This window comes from Centrocercus urophasianus, unplaced genomic scaffold (assembly GCF_019232065.1).
Source record: "Centrocercus urophasianus isolate 14NV4802_14NV808 unplaced genomic scaffold, USGS_Curo_1.0 seq_12, whole genome shotgun sequence".
Taxonomy (NCBI): domain Eukaryota; kingdom Metazoa; phylum Chordata; class Aves; order Galliformes; family Phasianidae; genus Centrocercus; species Centrocercus urophasianus.
In genome coordinates this window covers 11,441,203-11,463,946 of record NW_024884364.1, presented here as the reverse complement: position 1 = coordinate 11,463,946, position 22,744 = coordinate 11,441,203, and the positions used below count along the sequence as shown (strand labels likewise).

Below are 22,744 nucleotides of genomic sequence, written 5' to 3'. Positions count from 1 at the left end.
AGCAGGGGGGTTGAAACTACATGATCATTGTGGTCCTTTTCAACCCAGGCCATTCTATGATTCTATGGTTCCCATTCTGAAGGCCAGGAAGGGTGAAGAAGATGGAAGGAGTGCACTTGGGGTGGACTTCTGATGCAGCCTCGGTGGTCTAAGCAGATCCTACACAATGCACTATGACAGGCTTTTACGCCAAATCCAATTCTCAGCAGCACAAAAAAAAAAAGCATTCATCTTAAAGCAGCTTTGGGAGAATGAGGAAATCTAATCCTAGAGGGAACCCTCATGCCCGTGTACAATACAAATCCCACCCACACCAAAACAATTTTCTGGATGCACATCAAAGAGCATACGCATTTCAGAACAAGTGCTAAAATTACTCAACTTAGACCTGTGTCAACACTGACACTGGAGAATGAAACCTGGCTTCCAAATCTGACACTGGGAAAGGCTCCAATTGTCAGAAACTTCATAAAAGCACTAATGCAATGATACCTGCAGTTAAGATTGTTGCCATGCACGATACAGAACTTTACAAAATACAAGGTGAAGGCATGAACATACCAGTATTTGTCAATGTTTCAATTAAAAGTCTTGAAAGCTTTTGCTTCAAGATGCACTTAGCTGACAGTTTTCTAGTATAGTACATAAATGAAAAAGGCAAACTTCTGCTAGGCCATTTGCAAAGAATGCCTCCAAGTGGATTTCAAGCTTATAATTAAATCTCATTTCATAACAAATGAGAGGAATGCTATTGGAAGCATGTAGGAAATAGTCGAAATTTTACTCAATCCCAAACCCAGTAACTTGTACAAGTCAAATTACTGTACAACAGAGTCTTAAAATTCTCCCCTTTATTCAAAATGAAAAGTTTGGGAAGTTAAGAGAAGTTATTCTCCTTGGTCTTGTTTCTAGTAAACGCAATGCAGTTGACTGAGCTGAGACAGATAATGATATTTTCAGCGCTTGCTTCCCCTGGTCTTTGCATAACAAGGCCTTACATCACATTACTTGCAGTACCTGCTTCTAAAGTATGCCAGTTGAACATCTACCACACTCAGGGTTTAACAAATGAAATAGCACAAAATGCCTGGCTATTCTGCCAGCGTGTACCCATTGACAAAAGAGGAAGGAGGGAGGAGAGGTAAGCACACAGCAGGCTGCCACAGCTCAAGGACTGCAAGAGGAAGGCAGCTTTCCCTCCCTGCTCTGTGCTGCAGATTGACTCAGCTCCGCTGCTTGGCAGTGGACATTCAGCACAATGCACCACTGTCACCGCTGCTCTGGGCCCTGGCAGCCCAGCTCACTCCTGAAAGGTCAGATGCCCTGGAAGCCGATAACCTGTGCACATCCCTGCACGTCATCTGGGACCAGGGGGAATTCAAAGGAGGAGATATGGCAGATACGAATGGCACACACACACATGCGTGAATGTCTCTCCCTTTACACAGCTCTAAACAAAATTAAGCTGCTCATGTCGTTTTACTGCCACATTAGCTCAAACATATTCAATTCCCAATTCATCTTATTCGCCTCACTTTCTTCCATATTATATGCTGCCTTCTATTCCTAACCATAAAGATCACTGACAGCAGCAGGAAAAGTAGTGTTAATCCAACAGTAAAACACTCAGGAGTGAGAAGTTAACAGGAACTAAAGAATTACCTGGTTTTTTTTTTACCTTTTTTTCTTCAGTTTTACTAGTCTGATATTAACACACTGCAGCATAATTATTTAATCATTTTATTTCTTTTGCTGCATGTAAGAGATTGAGGAACTGAATTCGCAGATCACAGAGACTGGAAGAGACTTCTGGAAATCATCAAGTCCAGCTCTCCTGCTAAAGAAGGTTCACTCATAACTAAAGAGATGAAGGAATTGATATTTTGGTGGTCAGTTTCCTCTCTAGCCATGCCCGTGAATTCTTGGCCCTTCAATTAAGCCGAGCAAGGAATCTCCTTAGGACTATGGCTTACAAGTATAAAAGAGGAAAATATGAAAATCTCAAAGCATATTAAACAGAATATTCAGAGTAACAACTGTGTAACAAATAAAATCAAAGAGCAGCAGCAAAAATGATGGTAGTGATCTGAACAAACACCAAAACCTGATTTCCTTATTTTGGTATTTCTCCTCAGTCTTATCATACTTGATTTACAGATAATTCCTTTAGTTTAAATTATGGGTCAGTATGCCTTTTGACAAGTACGAAATTGCTATTCTGTGATAGCGCAGCTCTTAAACTTACAAATCTCAAAGTATGGGTTATGGGGGAGAACAGAGGGCAAGTAGGAAGGGAGGAATGTCTATGCACATATGCCTAGGTATATGTACTTTTAAGTGTGAGAAACAGAGGGGATGTTAGACTATATATAAAGAACTGCATGTATGCACATACATACCTTAGATGCGTACCTAGAAAGCTACCAAAAAGCTGTTATGTAGCATTTATGCCCAAAGAACAAGCCCCCAGCACAATGCTGTGTAAACAAATCTTAAAAGGGACACTGGTTTGTACAAAGAAAAATCTGTTCCTGGTTTGCAAAGACAATTCAGACTTACATCTCTGGAGCTAATTTGGATAGGGCTTGCAGCTTATCACCAAGTCTTAAATATCTAAGAGTAAAAAGGGAATGCTTCAGTTGAAGAAAAGTTACAAATACGATAGAAAGGGCTGATGTGCATGACCTGTTTTGAACGACAGTAAAACCAATTACACATTGAGAACATATAAAACCAGGACTAGTGCTATCCTTACAGTGAACACTGCAGTTCTCAGAACTTTAAAGAAAATATTAAGTCTTCACAGATCGAGATATGGTTCAGAGCCTCACCTCAACAGGTGATTGATTCTTGGCTGGCAAAAACAATTTGGGAAAAATAAATAACCAGTTATACACATTACTGTTTTATCCCGCACATACTTTGCAACAGGATCTGGTGATATTTAATGGCAAGTAATTCATTGTTACACCACAGAAACAAAAATGGCTACGAGAGAAGCACATGGAGCAACAGCAGTACCACCTCATCACCTAATTAGTTTGAAAAATCATAGAAACATAGAATGGTTTGGGTTGGAAGGGACCCTTAAGATCATCTAGTTCCAACCAGTTGCTATAGGCAGGGACACCTCTCACTACATCAGATTGCTCAAAGCCCCAGCCAGACTGGCCTTGAATGCTTCCAGGGAGGAGACATTCACAGCCTCACTGGGCAACCTGTTCCAGTGTCTCACCACCCTCACAGTAAAGAACTTCTTCCTAATATCTAGTCTAAATCTACCCTCTTCCAGTTTAAAGCCATTTCCCCTCGTCCTGTCTAGGCTACGCTGGGAAGGGAGCAGGGGGGAAAGCAACTATGTCCTTACTACAGACATTGGCAAAACATATTTATGGAACTGAAGCCTGAGGGATGCTGTCTTTAGCTGACAGGAAGATTATTTAATCCCAGGCACCGCAGGGCGAGCGGCCTCTCTGAGTACACAGGGAAATCTGAAGGAAGCTTATGGAAATTCTGCCTGGGCCTGAATTTCTATACAGTTTGACCATCCTTTCTTCTTTCTTTTTCTTCCCCTCCTTTCCAGCTCAGCTAGTTTCATCCATCCATCTGGAAGATGCAAATATGGTTATGCTGTAAGCTGATGGTTTGCAATGAGGTCTGGAGCACTGCCAAAGTACTGAACAACAAACCTCACAAATCTGTGATCTCTGACAGTACCTAATTCAACTTCAACTTAAAAAAAAAACCAACACACAAACAAGAAAAACCCAAAATCACGTTAACACTTCCTGCAGCTGAGAGGTGCAGAGCCCCTCTATCCCAGCACACCTCACTCAGCCCAGGCTGAGCGAGCCCCTCCTGCAGCCCCAGCAGCGGGCCGAAGGAGGCATCTAGTGGCCGGGAGCAATTCCTGCAGCCTCCCCAAGCCCTGAGCTCGGGCCTTCATTTCTGAGCCCCTAAAGCCACTGCAATCTGCTGGTGGGGCTTCACCACGAGACACAAGTGTATGGCAGCAACACGTCCCCAGCACTCATTTTCCCCGTGTTCTGTGCTAATATTCCTACTGCTCCATCACTGTCAGTTACCTGCCTTGTGACCAGCCTCAAGGCCAAACTTAGGTTCTTTGCTTCATAAATACTCTTGGCAACTCACGTCATTTCCAACCAGTATGTAGCTCACTGTCCTTCACCACACGAACAGTGCAGGTTAAAGGGATTTTCTAGCTACAGCTACAGATGCGGGGCACCAATTTAAGTAGTGGTCTTGACCAATGAGTAAAGCAGGAGAACAGCATGCTAACTCACCTTCCCCAGCTCTGAAGGGATCCCTACTCTGCCTCAAATCTATTGTACTGCTTTGAGCAAAGCAATGAAGTGATTAAGGAAGGTATCCACCGTAGAAGAGCTAACTGAGAGTAGTGCATAAAGCTGACTAAAAACATAAATGCACAAACCAAGTATTTTAAGCATGATTTAAAATAAAACATTGATAAATAGTATTAAAAACCCATAAAAACCTGATTATTAACCTTCATGAAGGTTTGTAATGCCTTCTCAATTCTCACCTCTCCAGTCAGGTAAGTGCCAGAAATTTAAGGCACTACAGTTTTATTAGGAAAAACTCCAATATTCTTCCCTCAGATGAACAGCAGTGTTAATCACAACGTACACATTAAAAAAAAAGAAAAAAAAGAAAAAGTGGAAAAAAACCTAGCATATCCTTACTGCTTTTCAGATAAATATTTTAGCTTGAAACAAACCAGGACTCCTATTTATCTTTGTTATTCCACACTTATCTTTGCTATCTGCCCTGTGACAGAATCATGGGCACACAATCAAAATCTTAAATTTCTTCTTGTTTTTGGAAATCACTTTGGTGTGACAATAACATTGCAGGCTCTGGAAGAAAGCACTGCCACTGTTTCTTAAGAGAGAACAGAGGAAGATTGAAGTTTGCTATTTACAATCTTTTAATGTAAATGCTTGCCCTCTTGCTCAGAGATTAACCTACTGCAGAGAACATTCTGCGTTAAATACCCTCCACACCATTTCCTAACACTGCCACACAACCTTTGCATTTGCTGCATTACAGCTTTCACTCTGCAGCCACAGCCCTGCCAAAGAAATCAGGAACTAGAGCTTCTTCATATCTCTCCTGGACAAGGCAGAGGGCCTCCTCAAGTTCACGCTCAGTCTCCCTGTGATATGCAGCCTCCATCTGCCCCAGCCACCTCAGTCAGAAAGGTGTCATCTAGTTTTCTTCATCAATCCTATCAATCACTTGGTAGTTCAAGTGAAAAGACCTATAAAAGTTCAAATTATCAGTATGGAACTGCGAAGGAGCTCTATGTCAAAGTGCAGCTGACAGGAGGTAACAGCAGTACCACAATTATACCAACAGGAAAACAAAAAAAAGTAGGCCTTGTGGTTCTAGTCAGGGTTGAAGGAAGCTTCCTTCAGAGCAAGTAGTAGCAAGGCAATGTTTAAAGCCAGTGTTTAGCTTAGCCTCCTTCTGAGCCGCACAGACAGTATCTCTGTCTCACCTGTTCACTGGTCCAACAAATTGTGCATTGGCCAGATCACTGCATGCAGGGGTCTTAGAGAAAAAAGGTACATTTTTGGCTGAAAGGTGGGAAATCACCAAGAGCTGCCTCTTGCCACTCGTCGCTCTGGGGCTGAGTCACAGTGATGCCTGGAAGCTAGAAAACAATTCCGCAGCAGAATTCTGCAATTTCACTGCAGGACTACTGAAGTGTACTGTATCAGGTCAAGTCATGCTTCCCTAACTCACACCAGTAAAACCATGCATAAGATCAGTGAGGAGCAGTGAAAGTATTTCAAGCCGACTTTCTCCTACTTCAGCAAAACAAATGCACACACAATTTTATACGTATCCATGTTTTTGTGTATGCATACAGACTTCTTTTCTTTTTTGAAAGAAAAAAACAAACACCAACACAGCAGGTTGGCTTGCAAAGTAGCCACATGGAAATGCAACACTAGAATAAAAAGACAAATTGCAGAAGTAACACAAAAGCCACTTTCCAAGTACATACCTTCCTTCACACATGGAAACTGAAGTGCAAAGATCTTTCTGACACTTCTACTTCTTAATCCAAAGATTAAAATATGGCTGTATTTGGATAGAACTGCAAACACCCGGATTGACAAGACTTCTCTTTAATGAAAGGTTTCTTACATTGATTGTTCCAAAGCAAGTTTGCAATCCTTCTTAGCACAGATTACCTTGCAGCTCTGGTGAGCTGAGTAACTGTCACCCTACTCAGGGATGTTGCACATACTGAACATACTATATTCCTCTTATAGAGATGACATAAATTTCCAATATTCTTTCCAAGTATGATTCAAGAAGGCTGGCAATCTTAAGACAAACACATTACTGACTGAAGCCTAAGCATCTCAAGATGAGCTCTCTTTGTGCATTTGTTACTCAGCAGAAATCACTTGAAGATATCAGTTATCAGATGTCGTTCTCAAAGGGCAGTGACCTGGTGCCATTCTTCAGCTTGTTGGCCTGCTGAAATACCTCTCAAAGATTATCATAGCAGAGGATTTATCTGATTTTACATGAATTTGTCAATCCATGCTGCAGGAAGTTTAATCAGAACCAATGCTGCAAATTACTAATAATATTTTAAAAATATTTACTGTCTCTGAAAACTCAGCTCTTTCTCCTCTGCCTAACTACTGTTTCACCAATGCAGCAATCTGCATGTCTCATCTCAGCAGGCATCCACCTGGCAAGAGATGTCATTCCTGCAGCAAATTTTTCCAGGTAGAGACTGAGAATTACCATAACTTAGTGGAAACTGTTGAAGACTCAAAAGGACATTCAGTAGCAGCCCATCATCTCTCTAAAAGTCTCTACCACAGCCTTACCCACTTGAAATATAAACTAAGGACAACAAAAGAGTAGTGAAAACCTCAGACACAGTGCTAAAAAAAAAAAATAATTAAAAAATAAAAAACTGATTTTCAAGGCCCGGAGCCTGGCTGCCTTCTTGCAACCTTAAAGTAGCAGAAAATAGTTTAAACCCAAGGAACTGCGTATTAGCCCTGAATAACCAGAATCTACTTCTTGAGCAAGTTCCACCAGCAGAGGAAGTAGTACTGGTGACTGAGATAGCTGTCAATTCACACAGGCCGTGATGGAACTTGTCCACATTTGCACCTGAGCAACTCCCGGGCATTTACATGCCTTCTTTATACTGCCCAGTTACCCCACGTATCAACAAGCTGCAAGGGGCATCAACAGTTACAAGAAGAAAGTAGTTTAGCAGAGCATGGAATATTTAGCTACATTGCCATCACTTTAAAAACATGCATTCTTGTTGCCAGCTGGGAACAGGAAAACTCAATTAAACTATTTTCACTTCTTACAAACAGTTTCACTTTTGAATTGCTAGTTTGGGAAACAAATGTTTCGCTTGAACATCAGCATAAAGATACCACTTCAATTTGAAAACATTTTAACCTGCTTATGTGATAAAAAACACTTCATATTGGAATAACTATGTAACAGATGAAAGGGGAGGGATCCATTTTGAGTATCTCTGCTCTGCAGTTGATCGAGTTCACTCTAGTAAGAAACGCACACGACAGTTCTGGCAGAATTGTTTGGGGTGACTACTGGAAGGAAAACATAAACAAACAGTCATTTTCTTCATAATCACGTTTCACATCCCAAAACCCTCTCTCAGATTGTACCAGGGTTTCCCCTCGGCTTAGCCGGCCATCAGGAAGATGGACTGCATCCCACAGCAGCACAGCGTACCGGACTGGAGGCCAATCCCGCCCATACAGCAGGCTGCCAGCACCTTTTGGCTGTGCTGATACCAGCACTACAGCGTCAGCAATACCCCTTGTTACTGCTCTACAGGGCATCATCCCCCACCTCCCCACCAGCAAAAAACAAGGCATTTGCAGCATCCCAATAAAAGTGCACGTGCATCACATGCTGAAGTGCTAGGTACTCTAGATTTTGGTGCAAGTGAAAGAATAGAGATGATAGTTTCAACTCTCAATTCTACTGGGAGCAACTTCCAACCAAAACAAACATCAATCCTTTAATCCCCCGTCCAAATCCACGAGAGCAGATTCCTCTACTTGCATGGAGTCTCACAGAGGGTAAGAAGGCTCTGAACAAACCCACGAGCCCACACTAGTGAATCTCAAAGCAGGATCTTGAGATGTAACATTTGACTATCCCAGCCAAAACACAGCTCCAGGGAATTCCCATAGAAATATTTGTTGCAGCTTTTTGCCCTTAAAACCTGTAACAAAAGCTTGAAAGTCATTAACAAAAAATTCCCAATCTCCACAAATCACATGCAGGCAACAACCACCCTGCTATTTAAAAACAAACACAACATGAAAGAACCAGCCATAGATAGATATTCTTCTTACTGGCCAACAGTGGAAAAAACACCTTCTCGTTTGGATATACCCTGCCACTAGTTAGGGTATATCAGAGTAACCCATTGCACGAGCATCTCACAGCAACCCTGGGCACTTTGGACTTAACAGCACCTGAATTTGACAGAAAATGGTATTTTGCAACCAGACTAAGCAACCTTGTTAAATTCACCAATCAACACAGTCACCAAAATCCCACCTGATTTATTTATTGATTTATTTTGAGTATAGCACAGCGTACTGCTTTACGCTGAGTGACATGGAGGAATGCTATGCAAGGCAGCACCTACTTCAGGAAAGGGAAAAAGATAAAACAGCATCACAACTGAGGCATGCTATCATCAGTATCAGCGACTAGCTGATGCTATCCAGACTGGAAACTATCTTGGCTGCAAAAATCACATTTAAAAGATGCACACGTATCCCTAGATAAACAAACAAACAAAGTATATATTGACAGTAGTAGCCAATTTCCAGGCATACCTTCTCATTTGCATTTTATCTGCCTGCACTTAAGTCTCCTGAGTGACAAACACCGAAGTCAGCTTAAGCATACTCTGTAGGTGGAAGCAGCCATGATACTGTCTTGCTTCCACTGTGGTTTGTTCAATCTTTGGTGGACAGAAGTTAAGCTGCCAAACGCCACCAATTTTAACTGCAGTCAGTTCTCCATCCCAGTGCATTAAACACTGCAGGAACACTATGGCATGACAATACGGGGTAGGGTGCTAGCAGCTGAGCTAGGGCTGTTTCTTTCCTTAACAGTGTAGCCATTCAAATGTGATATTTCACTATTATCTCTGTCAAGTAAGTTTAATTTGCTTCTTCACCAGGGAACTGTAGTTCAGACTATTCATTGCATCTTTTATCTGCATTGAAGATGGAGTCAGCATTACACATAGATTGAACTGAAAGTGAAAAAACCTTGAAGATATGACCCTTGCTCTCCTCTTCACACCTACAAATAGAGAGAACTTTTCATTATTCCTTCATTATCTCTCCGACAAGAAAGGGTCAAACTTACAGATAGAACACCCCCATGACCCTTCAGTGCATCCCAAAATAAAGTAACTAGTGACCACAAGCTAACAGAACACCAGCTTGCCAAGATGCAACAGAGGTAGCAAACAATGTGATCCCACTTGTGGGCAAGGCTGCCAAATCATTAATAGGCACAGGATTTAGAACCACTGGTAGGAGCCCACGGCTCTGCTGAAACAGGATGAATTTTTACAGCAGCTTCCCATGCTGTAATGCATGAATGACAATTCTGATGGTAAGGACAAACTGAGTGAAACAGCACTACAGTCCAAGAGGAGCTGGGCTTGATGCTTGACATCATGCCTGGCAAAATGCAAGTAAAAGCAATGTAACTTTGGCAAGTAAAAGTTGGGGACCTGGCCCATTTGAAAACTTCAGCAGTTTAACCATACTGATATTCTGAACTACAAAAGCACATCATCTTCCTAACGTGCTGACCACAATCAGAGCATAAGGCATCATTAATCACAGTGCTATCCCTCCAAGCCACGACATCACACCTTCTTGAGCAAGAAGGTTTAGAAGCTACGGATTTTCAGAACACACTGTGGAGTATAGCATCCCTGGTGCCTGAAAGCAAACAAAAGATACAGGGCCACACATGACTGGAAACTTTTATCATTACTTCCTAAAATGTTCTTCCCCAACACCCCCAGTGGCAGCCACTGACTGGACAATAAATGTAGACTGTTTTTCCTTTGGCTTTATGTGTTTATCTACAGGTAGGCTGTTACCTTCAAGGCACAAACCTGGTCTAATAATATTCCAGCAAAACATATTCTTCCTTGTCCTGAAGAAAGACCACATTTGTTTCAGTACAAACATAACTGATGAAGTAAACTCCACATCACAGAAAATAGCTATTCCAGAGGTACGCACTGATCTGGATCAAGAGCACAAGCAATCCTGGCCAAGCCTCAGAGCCTGGGCTGCATCAGGTCCTCCACAGGACTCCTCACTTCTTTTTGTTCATTGTCATCTGAGGAGCAGTGAGACCTGTGAAGGCATCACCCAATACCCAGCTGACCTACCCCAGTTGCACTTGGTAGCACCCAGCTTCTTACAAAGCATCCACTGCAAAACTGCCCATGGCAGCTCTGTCAGAAGGAACAACGTGGTCCTGTAAATCCGACCATTCGACTGCTGTTATGAAAAGATGGCAAATGAAGGGTGCTACAACACAAAATGAAAAGCAAAACGCCACCTGCTATGGATTTTAGAGCTCCATTAGAAGGCACACAGGGAATCAGCTTGCCTGTTTAAAAAGCTGAAAGTTGGTTAATAAACCTGTGGTACTTATATTCTTCACAACTGAAAGAAAAAAAAAATAAAATAATGGGGAAAAAGTATCAATGCAGTCTAAAAACACTTTCTGCATGAATCACCCTTATACTTTTGCTGAGTTATTTTCCAAGCAATGTAATTTTTCTCAGACAACCTGGCCTCCATTCTAAGTGATGTTTAGCAACTTTTTTTTTTCCTACCTGTAATTTTTATTTCCACACTTTACATGATTGGTTTTATCCCTTTTTGTATACCACATTATTCTAGATCTCTAGACATAACTAAATCACTGCAAAGTGCCTTTCTGCCACTATTCATCCTTTCTGAAGGTTGTGAAAGATCCTGAGCATTTGTCTACCGTAAGTCCTCGAGAGCGAACTTTACCTTCATTATCCACCCTCTATAGCTATATTTGTACCGTACTTATCAACGTTTTTCAGTGAAAGAAAAACAAATTTACACACTATAAACTTTTATTGACCACAGTCCTTTGCTGCAGGGAAGCCCATCACTTCCTGAGCGTACTCTGTTATGCTGTCAGCGGGAGCAGCAGCATCTCAACCGGGAGCACAGCGACATTGCTGCTGGTTTCCTGTTAGCGAGCTCGGGTGGGTTTCGGCTCCGAGAGCCCCGGACACACAAACACGGCAGAACTGGCACTCACCTCCCGCGTCCGCCAGGTCACAGGTCTCGCAGGGCAGCGCGGCAGCCCGCCTACCATGCTGCCTGCCCTCGTCCGCTACGCAACGCCACGCTATCGCCCGCCCGGCCGGGCAGCCACCCGTACGAACCAGCTTCAGACTCGGGCAAATCTCGCACTCTTTCAGGGAGGTGAAGCGGCGTCGGGAGGCAGGCGAGCAGCAGGAAGCTGACCTCAGCAGCGCCGGCGGGGCGGAGCGCGGCCCGGGCTCGCTCGCTCTGTGCTCCCTTCTGGCAGCGCGGGCAGACGGCGCGGCCTCTCAGCGTGCCAGCCCAGGGCACGTCACACGGCCGCCCGCCGGCCTCGGGGAGCGCCTCGCCACGGCGCTGCCGAAACGCGAGTGGAAACGGAGGAGCCGAAAGGCTCGGTAGGTGCCAGCCAGTCAATCATTTAAAGCCCTTCCTTACGGCCGCTGTGCGGCTGCTGACGGGAGAAGGCAAAGGGGAAGCAGGACGGCCAGGCAGTTCGCTCTTTACCGTGTCTTTCCTCTACTTCCTCATCTGCTCAGGGCAGGAGCCTGCCATACGCCTTTAATGCGCATCTGGGAGATCCCATCCCGGAGGGGAAAGAAACCCGGCAACTTCTGACAAAGCACTTAACGACTGCTTGTTTTGTGTTGCTTATGCTCCTGATTCACTGCATTTTGTTTAATTTCTATCCATTTCAAACTATTTCCTATACTCTGAACTGCAAATCCAGTTCTCTTCAGCAAGCAAGCATAGCTAGCCTGTAACTTGCAAACACAAGGAGCAGATGTAACTGATCATCACCTGGCATCTGACTTCCAGCCATCAGTCTGCCACCTAATGCCTTGCTTTTACTTGCACAACCTGAATAAGGACAGAGCACAGGCCAGGCCCCAGCTACCTTAATCTCAATGCCATTTCTGCACTAATGTACATGTAGTTGGGCAGCTACCCACCTTACTCTGCGTGTACCAAGATATTGGCTTCAATCCAGGAGAGCTTAGCTATTCTAATATAAACTATTAGCACTAAAGTGACGTACATCTGCTTCCTCACTAAGGAAACAGATGTAGCTTGAAGCCAGAATTATATCAGAACCAGAAGTGTAATTTACACACTCATCTCAGCAGATTTAGTGAGTACCAGAACTCAGAATCCACAAGTACTGCAAGGCTGCTGTCCTGGAGATGGCATTCAGGCAAATCAGCAGTCAAGAACTCAACTTCAGAGAGAAGCAAAAAGATATTCCCAAACCAATGAGTGCAGCACACTCATCACAACTATGGGATTCCACCAGACACAGAGAGCTCTCCAGGCCATATCCTATCCCAGGCTTACCATAACTGTTTCACAGAAATCATTTCCTACCTCTGCTTTGCAGAACAGATTCTACAGCAGAGAAAAATGTTTATTCTTCAGTATTCAAACTGTGATTTGGTTTTGAAAGCAAACCGATCAGTTCCCACAAATATCGGCCTCTGTTGGTAGTGCACTGGCCTCCTTCCTCCTGCCTTCACTTCAAGTGTACATGTACATCAGTCAAGAGTATTTCAGTAGATACCGAAGGCAAATCTCTGGCACTCAACATGACAGGCAATCTGTTCCAGAAATCTAACACCAGAAGAACTTAAAAAAAAAAAGAAAAAAAAAAAAAAGAAAAAAAAAGAAAGTTTTTTTAGTAAATAAAATTCATCACCAATTTATGAGCTCACAGACCACTTAAACATTGTTGAAATAAAAGATATGCTTTAAGTTTATCTTGACTTAGTAACAAACTAAAAACACACTCATATCATAGAATCATAGAATGGCCTGGGTTGAAAAGGACCACAATGATCATCTGGTTTCAACCCCCCTGCTATGTGCAGGGTCGCCAACCAGCAGACCAGGCTGCCCAGAGCCACATCCAGCCTGGCCTTGAATGCAACCAAGGATGGGGCATCCACAGCCTCCTTGGGCAACGTGTTCCAGTGTGTCACCACCTCTGTGTGAAAAACTTCCTCCTAATATCTAACTTAAACCTCTCCTGTCTCAGTTTAAAACCTTTCCCCCTTGTCCTATCACTACCAATCCTCATAAACAGCCGTTCCCCCTCCTGTTTATATGCTTCTTTCAAATACTGGAAGGCCACAATGAGGTCCCTCCAGAGCTTCTTATCCTGTAAACAACTGGTGTCTGTAAACAACTTGCTATTGCTTGTTTTGCAAACAATTTTTAAGTGTTCTGGAAGACCCTCCTCTATCAATACTGCTCAGGCTTTTACTACTGAAAGAGTCTTATCCCTAAGACAACAGGTTATACAACAAAAAAACCTGGAGAAACACCAGCTGAAGCATTATGTTGTTTTCAATACAGAAAGCTCCATTTTGTTTTTAAACTGCCTTTTTCCCTGAGAAATTTCCTTGAGAAGCTAGAGCAACATCCGCTTGTACTTCCAAATAATTATTTCTCCGCATCTTTGCCCATCCCGGATTGCCTTGACTGAGGTAATTAAAATAACAAATACATTTTAAATCAAAGTTCACCACTTGTAGGGTTTCAGGACCAAGACTGTAAAAGTCATCTCAAAGTTAAACAGTTTGTGTTTAACACTACCGAACACTTTGACTCCTGTCACTGTCTTTGCTGGCTAGTATTACTATCCTATCCAGAGGTCTTTGACTTCAGACATAGCATTAGGTCAGCAATTTTTATGCTGCAGTCATTATTTTCTATGGGGTCTGTAAAAGTAATTAAGAAGATGAGCCCAGTGTTGGATACCTCATAAAAGAATTTAAGCCTGTCATACATTTACTGACTTTTTTTTTTTTTTTTTTTTCTCCAGTATTTTCAAAGTAATAAAAATTTGAAAACTTACTACCTTAAATTGTGTCTTTTTTTTTTTCTTTTGCAGGGAGAGCACAAGATTTTGAAAGCTTGTAAATAGCCATTGAAAGGGATTATACAGACATCCTGCATCTACTAGTCAGAATAAAAACCCACATGAGAAAGAAGGCATGATGTAGGAAGTAGCAAGTTGTATGTGTTCTTGTGCACTAAACTTATATGCTTTTAGCAATGCATACACCCTCAAAAAGTAGTTGTTCTGTATGATTCCACTATTAACTTATAAAATTTTATATTGTTTGAACTACAGTTGTCAAAATTCACTTGCATTTGACAATTTCTCAGCTCTCATTTCAATTTGCCACTCCTAAGTTAAAGGCAGGTAAGGATTAGGCATCAAGTTATCTCTGTATTTGTTAACAAATAAATAAAATAAAAAAGCAGTAAAATAGAAATAGTTTGGTCACAAGTTTACTTGCCCCATCAGTACTTCTCCTGGGCTGAAAAGATGGCTTCCCATGGCCAGTAATTCTGCTACTTTATAAGCATTAAAATTATTTTGACATAAAGACGGGGAAGACCTGATAAAAGACGACGCAAAAAGGAAAGTATAAAACTGATGGATCTTGAATGGTTGAAAGTTTTCTCCTGCTAACCAGGAAGGAACTATAACAGCAAAGAGGAACAAGCAAAGATTAAGAGTGTATGTATAAAATGCTTAAAAACATAACCTGGAAGTGACCATCAGTTAAGAAGCACAAGAGTCTTATAATCCTCTGATTAATCACATTTGCAATATGAATTAACCTTGCTTCCTATAAAATTCACATGAGAGTTATGTTCACGTATACATACAGAGTTTGCAGTAATATCAATTAATTATGATCTCCACTGAAGCTCCACATTTTATCCCAGTATCATGAAGAAATACAATATTAATCACTAATTCTAAACAAACTCACTACTCAATTTGAAATGGATACAATCTCCCAGTCCAACACTTACTTACATCATTCTGCAATACTGCACGGTTCATATAACACTCAGCAGACAATGAATTCAGCTGCATTCATAAAACACCCCAAAAAACACCATCAACAACTTGTTTATTCAGAAACAGCAGAATTACCAGCTTAATGACTCCTGAAATCTAGCATTGCTGGGAAGTTTTATCAAATATTTTCACATATGCACATGTACACACAAAAGCTTTCTGAGCTGTGCAGTATACTGACAGCATGCATGCAACAGCATAGCTGCATCACCAGGAAGCCTCTTCCGCATTACATGTTACACTCACAAGTGTCAGAACAACTTCAGGTGCAAATATCACATACACGTAATGCATTAAATACCAAAGCCCCAAATCCTACCACCAGCAACACACTCTCTCTTCTTCACCCTCTCCCACATCATTATTTCAAGAGGAGAAATCCCTGTTCCTCTCTGCTGTGCAGAAGGCATCAGAATACTCTGCACAATATGGGAAAACAAAATCTAACACATCTGACCCCTCTTCAGCTTTAGTACAATGATCTGGGGAACTTTAGAGATGCAGAAGTTTACTCCTCACAATGTAAGAACACGTATTACCTGTAAGCACAAAACCCCCACAACTCCAATATGAAAGTTCCTTATAATTAAGAGGGCTTCGTCTTGTTTCGCTTTCTAAATAGTTAAGTAAATAAAAAGCTGCTCTTTGTGAGATTAAAATGCAAAATAAACTTTTGGAGAGAAAATGGCATTAGTAGCATCTTCCACATCTTTGAGATCTCCAATCACAAACTATTTATTAGAAAGATATACTTACTCATTTTTTAAAAACAAGAAAATCTGCTTTTTGTCCAAGGTGTGCTGTTGCAATTCTCTAAGCATATTCTTAAAAGAGATACAGAGACTCAAACAACAGTTGCAAAGAAAGCTATTTAACTCCACTAACTCGAATTAAGTTTGAGGCTTCCTATCTTTCCTCCTAAATGGAAAGCTAATTGTGATAAAGCATCAAGCTCAATTCGAAACAGCCACTACACACAAAACTACTTGTGTGAATGACTTCCTTTAGAGTATGTTTAGTTGTTTTCACAGAATACTTTAATGATCAGGATAAATGCTGTAATCTTTAAAGGAAAAACTTCCTTCAACCTCACATTTCATTCACTAACTATGTCATTGTATTCAAATCTTCATACATTTTAAAACAAATCTCTCAAATCTAAGTTATTTTAATGTAATGATGGAATACCACTGTTGCAGCCTGCATCCTGTATGCCAGACACTTGCACTGTGATTCTTTTCAACCTACAGTATTGGCTTGCCTGAATTTGGTACATATTTGAATGTTATTAAGACAGTGATCAACACAAGACTTCCAGAGCCAGAGCTAAGGGAATTCAGATTGTCTGGTCCCACCAGTACTGCATTAGCCAAAATCCTGAAACCTAGCTTCTTGTTGGGCTGTAATCTATGACTCACTGCAGTCAAATCTGACAGAAACCTTACAGATGCCTCTAGGCACAGGAAGAGATTAGGGAGCATAGAGGCAAGGTCAGGTACATACAGGTGGGCCATCATCTTGCCTCAGCACATTCAGACAACATTTTCTTCCATGAATTCACTGCCTGGGATGGCAAGCTTGGTAGCTCAACTAGTGGAGAGGCCATTCTCACTCAGTTTCACCAAGAGCAATACCATCCAAGCCTCGAGGCACCCTCCCAGTACTTTAACATACAACTGCCTCTCCCCATACAGCCTTGCTTCCTGGCCTGGAACACCCTTGGTCCTGGCACTGGACCCCTCACAGCTCTAAGGGCAGCACAAGCATCCTGTTTGTGACAAAACTCCTGTGGTGATGGCCAGCCTGCCCATGGCCACAGCCATCACCACCATTGCCAAGGGCCAGCCACCACAGTGGACTGACAAGATAATCATTACTCATGATGAGGTGAGCAGCCTTCAGCTGCTCTTTTGTTCTCACCAACTGCAACTTCCTCATGATCATCATGAGCAAACTGAACTTCAGGTGTTCCTGCAAAGCCATTAATTAGCCCTGGCTAATAGCAAGCCTTTTAAAAGCAACACAGTAATAAATGCTGCTCACAGCTTCATGCACTAGAGCAGGCATTTGCTTTAGTATCTCTCCTGACAATGTCCACTCATATCCAGAGACCCAACACCAAATCCTGACTTGTAAATCAGAGGCTACCACCTGTTCTTCTTTAATTATGAGTTTCTCTGCATTTCATCAGCATACTGAGTCATTTTTCTCATTCAATCAAAAAATAATAATAAAAAAAGCATTATTCTCTGGTCTGTGGTTATCTCCCCAGTGTTCATGTGGGAATATAAAGTTCTAAAAAATATTCTATTATGCAACAGTTAGCATTACTAGATAGATTACTACATAGAATAGATTACCAACATTCAAAACTGATGTTTTATTTCAAACATGCAAAAAAGCTCTGCAAAACCAATTTTTTTTTAAACAAAAGCGTCTCTAGTATTTGAGCTATCAAAAGTCATTACACTACGAAAAGTGCTAACTGTTGCACACCTAAATACAGCAAACATCTTCATCACAGAAAATCACTGTTTTCCTGCACTCAAATACAAACCACAGCTGTGGGACATCACAGAAGAGACAGGTCTCTTCTCGTCTCTCCAGCATGAACACAAGGAACACAGATCCCAACCTGGACATTAGCTGCTGCTTACGTAACTTAAGCACAGTAGCTGTATCCACATAATGGCCTTTTCCTCATTCACACTTTCCTTTGTTTTGATTGGCAGGAAGAAAAACCACTAATTTAAGCCACGCCACTTGGTATCAAAAGATGTAATGCCTTACAGATCCAGTCTACATCCTTGATCTATGCAGGAAAGCAACACACACTTAAGTTGTTAGGGTAAAATAGTGGCTTTCCAGTGATGTAAATTCTTCTATTCCTGCATGTGTCCCAGACTCCTGAAGTTGAATGAGGTTTAATAATAATGGCCATTCACACAAAAACTTCACTTTTTCTTCTGTAAAAGAGTGGAAAGAGAATGCCATACACGGTCTTGGAGGATGATGTTGGTGCAGGAATGCAAGGCCTAGCCCAAGCACACGAGCATTAACCAGTTACCACATTGACAGCTTCTTGTCATGTGGATGTACATCCTTCCTTCAACGAGCTGAAAGATCAACATGATCTGTATAAGCAAACACCTCCCAGACACTGACTGGCAAGGCCTAGATGGCTGAGATACATACAGGCAACTAGGCTGCAGCACTGACTGACTTGTACTCCTAAAATATAAAAAGTTTCTAGTTAGTACATCTGTAAGGAAAGGTGGGAGAACACTGTGAAGATTCTACCCTAAGAACCGAATAGCAGCACAGTGGTCCCTCCATGCCTCCCTCACTCCTATAAAACCCCATAAAACAGGCCCTCTGATAGAGGTCATCTCCAACAAGTTTGCACTTTCAACAACCACATCAAATCCTAATATCAAAACAAATACCAAGTTAATTGAATAATAATTTCCCGAGGGAAAGTACTGTTTTCAACACCTAGTGCTATAAAAGAAATCCATAAACAGGATTTGCAACTTGCCAGTGCAGGAAAAGCTATTAATGCTGCCTAACTAGACTTTGCTTCTTTTAAGGGATGTCCATGACACATTCTCCTTGCATATGGCCCCAATTGCAGCAGCCCTGAGCTCCTGGGCACCTACACCTAATTTAAACCAACCAGCCCAGTATGAGGAGAACCAGCTGCAGCAGCCCAGCACTAATGCACTAATCCACCCTTACTCAATAGAAGTTAAATGACTGAGTACATAGCTCCACACTATCACTGCCAAACCACTTCTGATTCCTGTTGTACCTTATTTAAAAGCACACTCAGGCAACAGCAGAACAAAACAGTCTGCAATATAGACATATCCTTAGTCTGATATTACGCCAGGTTGGACTTTAAAATCCTACAGTTGAAGAAGGTGCTTTTAAGGTAGCAAAGATTTCCTTGACTTTTTGAAAAGACCCTGAGTACTGCACAGTCAGCTCCCTACAAGTCAAAATTCCTCAAATCCAACTATAAAACACACTTGGGAGGGATAGAGAGAATTCTTATCCTTGTTAGTAAATAGGCAGTATATTTGCCAGTTTTTCCCTGGCTGGGCTCCTTAGTTGTGTTGGGCATTTAACAGAGGCTAGCAATGTGCTGCATTCCCAAGGAGTTCATGGAGAAGAGAAAGCACTCAGCACCTCAGTAGGGGATCTAGTGAATGGGATGGCTTCAATTGTCCCTGAATTAACTAAGATCAACAGAACAGTTGAGACATTAAAGACAGAGTTTGGCAGATATGGAGAGAAGACTCCAGGTTTCCTGGAAACATATATTTATTCTGGAAAAACACACATCCTGTGAAGTCTTCTCCACCCCTCATCCCTATCTCCCCTAGTAATATTGTGATTAACTTCCAGTTAATCGCTACACAGCAACAGGATCGCTTGCCAAACTGTTCCATAGCCTTTGTGAGGCTGTCCAGTTTATTGTAACAATTTTAAGTACACCACCAAGCAGAAGTCTCTAGTGACATTTTATTTTTAACTGTTATTTAATTTTTTTTTAAATCACAGCCGAGAAGCATCATGCAGCTCCTACTATTCCATAGGAAGCTACCACTCTGGCCACTAGGATGTTGCTATACACTCTGAAGTCTTTCTCTGTACTGGCTGTGATCAAATGACAGTTGCTCTTTCCAACTCTGGTGCTGCCACAACCACCAACTTTTTGTCAGTAAGGAAAAGTAACTATCAAACTTGACCTTGCCATACACTCTGAATATGCAGTGGAAAAATACACCTTGCCAAGCCCATCAAGGCTCATAGGGTTGTAGTATGCAGGAACAAAACTTTAAAATCTTACTGTACAGTGACACCTTGGCAGCACATGATCTTCTATTTAAAAACTGATTTCTTCCACCATATGTACATATAAGTGCATGTGGTTTTCCCCCCCTCAGTATTTCAAGTCAGCAGAAGTGATCTGTTGCTTCCCACTGGGTCGTTGTAGGAACGAGGCATCTCACTGATATGTCATCAGTTGCTTCTGAACTTTTTGGTCAAATACAGCAAAGTCTGTTTCAGCAAGCTGTAACTGCTTAATAATTCAACAATACTACTGGCATGTAACTGTGTTAACTGTACACTCTTTAACTGCATGTAACAGATTTCAGTAGGAAGTTCATCAAATAGCTGAATATTTGCCTTTTTTTTTTCCCTAATCATTACTTTAGAGTGTTTATGTAAGAACTAAAATTCCTTTCAAACTTAAGGCAGGTGAGGAGCACAACCATTGGAAACGGCACAATTTTCACTTTAAAATAATAAGTATCTGAATATCTGAATGCATCCACTAAAATTACTCAGGCTTGTATTTTGGTGAGATAATTAAATATGCTGCCTCTTTGTAACAGCTGCTGTGAACATCCATCTCTACATTCCTGTATCCCTGTCATTTAAGCATTGTGTAGATATTTTACTGGACCGTTTTACTACATCTTGGTGCAAAAAAAAAAAATCAAGTTGCTCCAGGACTGGTTTTAAAGGTTCTTACTTTAAGTTGCTTCTGACACTGTTAAAAAAAAAAAACAACAAACCAACATAATTTCACACAAGAGCGTGTAAAAATATTCACTCAGTTTATCTCAGCTGCCTATTGCATCACAAATGCTTATGTTATTTTTTTCCTACAGTATAGAAACAGGAAATTTACTGGGAAGAAAGAAACTGAGATTTCATATAAAAATTGAACTACTTCCTATCTTAGTATCTGCCCAATGGTTAAGAAAACTACCTAATCCCATTTTTGCCTTAGCCCTACTAAATTGTACATACACACAAATGAGGTTGCCCAAATAACCAAAGATACATGGCTGATACACAAAAAATGCCCTCATTAAAAAAAAAAAGTAGACGCTGATATAAAAGAAAATCTCCTAACACAAATCAAGAGATTCATAAGTCTCCAAACCAGTCCTCTGTGGTCCACTGAGTCAGGGGCAATAGCTTTTCTTCTTAACGCATTGTTCACTGTTATTTCTGCCAACTAAAATCAAGTCCAGAGAAATCCATTTTCTAAGGCACGCCAAAGAGATCATGCAACAGGGAAAGACTAAAACTCAAAGTGCAAGGATAAGAAAGAGCAAGTATGAGTATATAACCACAGGGCCCTCAAATCATATATTTGATGAGAGCACTTGATTAACTCCTTTATTTCGTGGTGCTTCTCACATCCTCATCACAGAAATGTTTCAAGAGCAAACAGAGCAGGTAGCATGTACACAGAAACCAAAGAAAAAGTGAAACAGGAACACCAGTGCATTGGGATAGTAGGAAGGGAGGGAACAAATATTCTATAAGGCATTTCAGCCTTAGGCACTACATGCTGGCCAGCAACCCCACTAATTAGGATGAGCCATGTTCATGACTTCCAATAATCCCCACACCTGGATATTTTTAATGCTGGTTTGACACTTTAGTTTCCAAAGAAAAACACCTCTATTGTCTCATTAAAGCAGCAGAAATTCACTTGTACAGTTCCAGATGCTGTGTCTGTCCTCACGATCAACGTTCCCACGATGTCAAGATGAGTTTGCAACTAAGACATGCTTTCTGCCAACTTGCTAAACTGTGAATCTCGTATGGCAGTGAGTTGCTGAAGGACTTCACTTTCCATTCACAGGAATTATGTGATATTACAAGCAAGGAAGTAGCTCTGAATGAACCTGAAGGCCCTTTGTGTTGACACAGTAAGAATGCATAACTTTCATTTTTGTGGAAGGAACATTCTTGAGGCTAGAATCTCATCCTTTTGCCTAACCTACTCAGAAGCACAAAGTGGGTTTCTGAAGTCTGGTTAATTTGCTCATGATCCAAATGTACACAACTGGTGAAATCAATTCATTACCTTTACACTCCTTCCGATCACAGCTCACATGTAGCACAGTTAGCTCCTGCCACCTTGTGGGGCTCCATGGATTTCCCTGAAAGCTTGTTTCAGCAGTGAGTTGGTAAAAAAAAGAACAACAAAAACATTCAGGAATTGGTTTCCTTGTGTTTCATCATAGCGAGTGTTAAAGTGAAAGAGATTGTGCTATTCTGAATATTTTCTGGTTCATTATTCCTAGCATTGTTTACATAGCTGAAGGGCTGGATATAGTAATCATATCGAGGATGTTTTAAATATTTAAATATCTTTCAAGAATTCTAAGTTTTAGATAGGCTCTTTGCAGATGCATTTAAGTTTAAATGAACACTATGATCAAGTAATTGGCACTAGCAGTAAATTTAATGTGTGTGAATGTGATTCCATGTAGAAATAATACGAATTTTAGGCTGAAAATCCTTGCAGTCAAGTGCATTTTTGAAACATAGTAATTCTATTCTTGTAACGAATTCTGCATTTGTTCAAATTTTAATACAGCAAAAACACACGTCAAGTTCTCTC

At 41.3% G+C, this 22,744-nt stretch overlaps 1 protein-coding gene across 9 annotated transcripts in view; it reads right to left on the bottom strand.

Moving 5' to 3' along the window:
- BBX (BBX high mobility group box domain containing) overlaps window positions 1-22,744 on the bottom strand; it is a 127,783-nt gene that overhangs the window by 85,684 nt on the left and 19,355 nt on the right. For 2 of the 9 annotated variants that reach the window (XM_042809686.1, XM_042809687.1), the window contains exon 1: window positions 11,425-11,464. The exons of 6 other annotated variants lie outside the window; for them this stretch is intronic. The gene's annotated coding sequence lies outside the window, so the exon portion shown is untranslated. Of the gene's footprint in view, window positions 1-11,424; window positions 11,465-22,744 lie in introns of those variants that run through there. One more of the 9 variants, XM_042809680.1, reaches the window with a different exon arrangement.